This window comes from Tamandua tetradactyla, chromosome Y (assembly GCF_023851605.1).
Source record: "Tamandua tetradactyla isolate mTamTet1 chromosome Y, mTamTet1.pri, whole genome shotgun sequence".
Taxonomy (NCBI): domain Eukaryota; kingdom Metazoa; phylum Chordata; class Mammalia; order Pilosa; family Myrmecophagidae; genus Tamandua; species Tamandua tetradactyla.
In genome coordinates, this window is record NC_135354.1 from 7,778,411 (window position 1) to 7,784,466 (window position 6,056).

Here is a 6,056-nt window from a genome sequence, read left to right on the forward strand (position 1 = left end):
GACATGAGAGGCAGGGAGAGAAGGTAGAAATGATTAACAATTTTTAAGTATGACTAGGCTCCAATCCCTGAGAAATATGCCACAATTCCTCTCCTTTTTCTTTCAAAGGCTCACCTGCATGACAGGTGGTGGGCATTAACCTTTGCTGGGAGGGGTAGGGATGAGATTCCCCTTGTGCGTGGGACTCAGAGTTTCAGGGGAAGGGTATGTGCTGAGCCGACCCTTATGCAAATCTCATATGCCCCAGAAGAGCCAGAGGAGGCCTGCTTGAGCGGCCTGTCTCCTGCGATCACTTTGTGTCGCACCCAGCGGTGCCCATCTGGTAGCCAGCCAGCCCCAGATGCACGTACTCTGACTATGTGCAGCCCCCGTAGGGGAATGGAGGGAGTATGGAAGTGGCAGAGGCACACGGTAGGCATGGCCAGAGCGGCAGCAGCGTGGTGCAGGCTCCACGAGAGGACCAGTCTTGGGAACTGCACTGAGACCTCAGGGTGGTCAGTCCTGAGGGTGAGTTGACTTAGCTAGCCCAACCTGCGCTTACCGACGGTTATTTGCATCAGCGAATGGGCTTTGGAGCTTAAGAGTAGCTAGGATTAGGAGTTGAGTTTGTCGTTTATGGTGAGGTATTTTTGAGAAAAGGCACTAGAATAGGAAGAAGATGCAGATGAGGATTATTAGCATAATGCTGTAGAAGATGAGATTAGAGGGTTGACAGAAGGAGGAAACTTGTGGAGGAGGTCTGTAAGGATAGAGCTAGAGAGTTTGGGTACAGACAAGCTTTTTATGTTTAGAAGTTGAGTTAGTAGGCTGTGCACCTAGTTCCAGAGAGATTTATTATAGGCAGAGAATGTCCACTCACGCAGGGTGAGACGGGGCCAAGAGGTATAGATGAGGACAGGTGTGATACAGAGGTGGGAGAAGGGGTAACGTCCATCAAAAGTAGAGGCGGCTGCCTCATACAGTGCTTTGGCATATAAAGCTAGTAAGTCTATTTATTGCCGCAGGGCAGATATGGCTTGGGGAGTAAGGGTGTTGAGTCCGGTCTGCATGGCACTTCAGCGGTGGTAGATGTTTGGGTGAGGGTGATGGCTGCAGTGACGGCTGCTGCTACAGAGGCGATGATGGCTGCAGAGCTGGCGGCGGTGATTTTGAAGTCTCGCTTCGCGTGTGGGCTGAGCTGAGTGACGGAGCTGTCCATGGGCAGTGCAGGAGCGACCCACGTGGTCGCGTTGAGCGGGATCTACAGGAGTCTAGGTTGAAGTACTATGAAAACTACTGAGAAAGAGGTATTAAGGTAGTTAAGTAGGTGACATGTGTTAGGGTGACTATAGTTTGAGCAGGTAAAGAAATAGAATGGAGGACTTAAAAAGACCGTGGAAGTGAGGTTTTTGCCACCTAAAACATTAAATGCATAGTAGTCCGGACTGGTAACCCTGTTACCCTCAGTTGGGGGCTGCTGGGTGCTGTTGAAGGTGACCAGGCGTCATTGGGATTCGGTTGCTCCAAGGAAGGGGCGTAGGTCTAGGCAGCTGAGGTTTCCACAGAGAGAGAGGTGGGTGAAACTGCTGGTACCATTAAGAACGGGGGGGTTATAGGGAACGAAGAAGTTATATTTGGAGGAGTTGTGAGTTCGAGGGGGAGAATGACACGGGAGCCACGGGATTTCTGTAAAGGAAGTCGAGGGTGTAAAGCTGCCAGGTGAGCAGAGGGGAACTGGGGACCGCACTGGCGGGTGCGGGCAAGTTCGGTTATATCCGGGTGCAGTTCTCTAGCTGGCCAAGGTCCTGTGAAAAGGAGGGCTTTTGACTTGTTCTCACGGAGTATACCTGCGCTTATGGTTCGGGAGTAGATAAGGTGGATGCAATTAGGCCATTGAGGAGAACACGGGAGCCTGTTTTCTGCTTGTCCTGAAAGATTAGCTAATATGAGGTTTAGTAGTTTGTTGTTTGGCTGGGAGACTTCGGGGATGGCTTGCATTGACGAATTCTGCAAAAAGGTAAGGTTAATCGTTAGGGCTTCAGGAGGGGGGGGAAATTGGGGAATGATGATAGGTTGAGAAACGCACTAGCGGGGAGGACATTGGGATCACACGGGAGATTTAGTAAGCAATCATTAACAAAAGGTTGTGGGAATGTGGGGGAATCGGAGGTGAGGAACAGTAATCCTGGGGGATATTAGATTGCAGCCCACACTTCGCTTTCAGGAGGTTTTGCAGAAGTGGCTGTGGAGAAAATTAAAAGTGTTACAGGGAGGAGTCGCCAGGTGGGAATTCCGGAGGGGTGTGCTAGAAAAAACATTTTTACTGAAAATAATAAGCAGGTTAGCACCTAGAGGAAGAAAATGAGCAGGTTAAAACGCGATGATGCACAGGAAAATTGTGGCAAGTAGGATTCTTTTGAAGAGGCTCCAATCCTTTGGAGCAACTGTTGCTGGGTAGCGTAGGGACCGGTAAGCCCATCCTCTTTGCCTCCTTTGAGCAGTCACTTTATATCTTCCTCACTGTGGGGAACTCACGGGAATGGGCGCTGCGGGGATGGGGTGAGATCAATGGGGAAGAGCACTGCCTGTGTCGGTGGCAGCGGCCGGACCGAGGGCTAGAGCTGCCCTGGACCCGAGGGGGGGTTGCCGCCTGTGGGATTGTAACAGGGCGGCCGGGGTGAACGAGATGGCGATAGTTTTGTGCACGGCCCTGCGTAAGGTGGTGGCGGGGGTGCATAAAACTGCGGCTGCGCTTTCGGGAAGAAGGGGTTGGTGTTGCTAAGGGGAAGATGATAGGCAGCCGGAGGAGGGCCAGAGGGTAGGGAGGAGGGGACAGGACGTCCCGCCTCCACTTCCTCCGGGAGGGCGGGATAAAGGCTACGGCCCTTTTCCGGTTTGGATGATGGGGAAGAAGGCGGAAGGGTGGAGTTAGTTTATCCGCCCTGAGGCTCTCTGCCATAGTCCTGTAGGGGTGGGTGCCTTTCGAGGCGTTCCTCAAGCTGTTCGAGGAGGGACTCAGCGTCGGAGTCGGGCTCCGACTTAGAGCCGGACTGCATCTCTGCAGCGGCTGCTGTAGTGATGCTTTTAGTTGGTTTCGGCCGGCCATCAGTGGGGGGCAAGGAGCCTTGAAGGCAAGAGCGGATGGTGATGAGTGTGGGGAGAAGCCCCAGAGGAAAACGCTTGCCTTCATGCTCCATTTCGTCTGTGACCCTGGCAATGAGTTGATTGTAGGTAGCTGGAGTCCAAAGCGGGCTCGTTAGCAGCCAGGGGTTAAATGGCAGCAGGAGGTCCCAATAAACTTGTAGCTGCCGGGCTGAAACCTTACACCTATGAGTATCTAGCAGAGCGGCCAGCACTCTCACTTGGGGGACCTCGGTTTAAGAAAGAGATGAACCCATTTTGAATTTAGGAGGACTACTCTGCATGAATAAGAATGAATCCTAGGACGGTGTTTATTTCGCGAGAGAGTCTGGGGGCTTACCTTGGTTCGGAGAGGTCCTAGGAGAGTCTCCAGGGGTCTGCCGGGGGCTGGCTGAAGAGGGTCCCTGTTTGGGCGCCAATTGCTGGGATAGCCGCAGCCGGGCTGCTTCGCGGCCAGAACCCTGGGTGAGAGGGGGCGAGCTCGCTGGGTGTAAACCTGAAGTAAGCGGAACCTAGCCGTCTCAGCTAGGGGACTGAAGGACTTGAGCCAAAGGCCAATTAATCAGCACAAAGCTTCTTTATTGTTACATGGTATGAGCTATAAGTACTGAGGGGGCTCAAGTGCACAAAAGACCCCGAGGCTCCAGGGAGCTCAGGTTATATACAGTTGCACAGGGGGAGGGGGAAGGGAGAGGGTAGGGGGTCGGAGAGCCAATTACACAAGCTAAAAGGTAGTTGCTAGGCAAGGGCGGCAGAAGATAGCTAGAGGCAAGGACAGAATAACAGGAAGGCTTGTGGTTTTGAGATAAGCTACTGAGATGGGAGGTTTACAACGAGAGGGGGAAGGGAGAACAGTGAGTTAGGCTACAGACATGAGAGGCAGGGAGAGAAGGTAGAAATGATTAACAATTTTTAAGTATGACTAGGCTCCAATCCCTGAGAAATATGCCACACCCAGGCTCAGTCTCTGGGCATTGAACAGTCTGAACAGAATCTCAGTTAAACAGTCATTGGGTGAGTGACTGTGAGTCCAAAGCTTCCTGTTCTTTGGACAACCAGCCAGCAGAGGGGGGCACTAAAATGCCTTTTCTAAAAAAATCCACGCAGGAAACACCTCCCGGTTTAACCCCTCACGTGTCCCCACAACCACAGGATGGACAATTTCTTCCTTCAGGACCCACGGAGGAGGCAGCCATAGCTTGGGGAGTACTTGGGCCATTCTCATGAGTAAATAGCTTTATGTTCATGCCTGAGACTGAGGAGGGGACTTTGTGGCTCTTCTCTGAGGTTTACTCCTAAATAGCGAGCACAGAACCTTCATTTTCTGCCCTTTCTCCATGTAGTTCCTGACAGGTCACAGGGGATGGAACTAAGGCCCCAACCCCCTCTCACCCTGCGGCAACAGCTGAAACTCTTGGTCCACAGAATTGTGACCCTTTCTCTTTCCTCTCCCCCTTGGCACAGCTCATGATGTGCCAAGTGCTGCAAGGGCAAGAAACCACACCAAAGAAGAACTTATAGCACAAACTCCACTGATAAAGAGGAAACAGACCAGAACAAGCACAAAGAAGAAAGAAGCAATATACCAGCGAATGGCAGTCAGATGAGTCACCAAATGCAGAATTCAGGACTAATAAGGATGAGTGAATTTCAGAGTATAAAAGGAGAAACACATCAAAATGCAGGTGAACGTTTTCTTCAGGCTCTTGAAGAAAGTGTTCCTTTACCCTCTTAGCCCTCCCCCTTCCTCTTCTCCTTACCCCATTTCTCTTCCCCCTCTCTCCTTTAAAATAAACCCCTTTCAACCTCAGCTCACTGCATGGTTATAAGTGTTGGACTGAACCCCAATTTTTCCTAACAGTTCCTTCTCTATGTTCTTAGGTAATAGTTTAGTAAGAGTTAATTTAACAATGTATCTCTCCAGAGGGACTTTGCCAGGTCCAATATCTGGGATAATTTTATGGGATCAGAACTCTTCCTACTGACAATGCTAATAGAGATTCAGAGAGAGGGAAAAATCATTCTAAAATACTGAAATTGATCTGAAAGATATTTTTTCCCTCCAGTGGTGCAGTTGAGGGGCATACCAGTTCTGGCTGAGCCATATCAGAGTCCAACGTGAAAGAGAAGATGTTCCTTCTAGGTATATACCTTTATTATTTACTTTTTTGGTGAATTTTTCCTGCAGGAATTACATGGGTGAAAAAAATGTTGAAGAGTTTACAAGTTTGAATAATACAAGACACTTAATATTAATGTTAAGTGTCATTTGCCCCAAATTCCATCATTCATAATTGTACTTCATGACTTTAATAAAAGCAAATTTTGAGTAAAGTTTTTGAAACATACATTAAAAATTTTTCTTTTTTTTTCAAATGTCACATTGTACAATTTCTCATGACTAAGTGATGATCTTAAGTTATTTTTAAGCTTATCTTACTGAAATGTTTTAGTTTTGGTGTGGTTGATACTATAGTATTTGTATAGAAAGAAATAGAGGTGATACTTGCATAGCAGGAGAAAATCCTAAATACTCCTTTGTTTTACATTTTAAAGTAGTTGTTTGCTATGTGAATTCTGCAAATATGTAACCTTCAAGTGAGGATACACTTGCACTGAGTAAAATTCATGCATGAACAGAAATTAGTTTTTCATGTTCAAGACGATATTGTGATTTTCAGTAACTAGTATGGCATACTGGCTAAAACTACTTAAGATGAAATTTGTGCAGGACTTAAATGATCAGTTTTTTGAACAGTCATGTCAGAGATTGTTTTTTTTGTAATTCATATGTGTTCATTGAAAGTAATTTTTTCCTGTGGAAAATTCAAACTCTGGATCTGCACTTAGTTTAATTTTGTGTATTTCCATGAAAAGGTGAAATCAGTAAGTCTACAATCTCATCATTTTATATATGCCTATTTCCTGTAATAATT

The 6,056-nt window shown here is 47.9% G+C and overlaps 1 long non-coding RNA gene across 1 annotated transcript; it reads left to right on the plus strand.

The window, feature by feature from the left end:
• The first annotated feature begins 459 nt into the window (after positions 1-459).
• On the plus strand, positions 460-5,203 carry LOC143672635 (uncharacterized). The gene is made up of 3 exons (XR_013169925.1): positions 460-507; positions 4,585-4,805; positions 5,187-5,203. It is a non-coding gene; the product is annotated as an uncharacterized LOC143672635 (long non-coding RNA).
• The last annotated feature ends 853 nt before the right edge of the window (positions 5,204-6,056 follow it).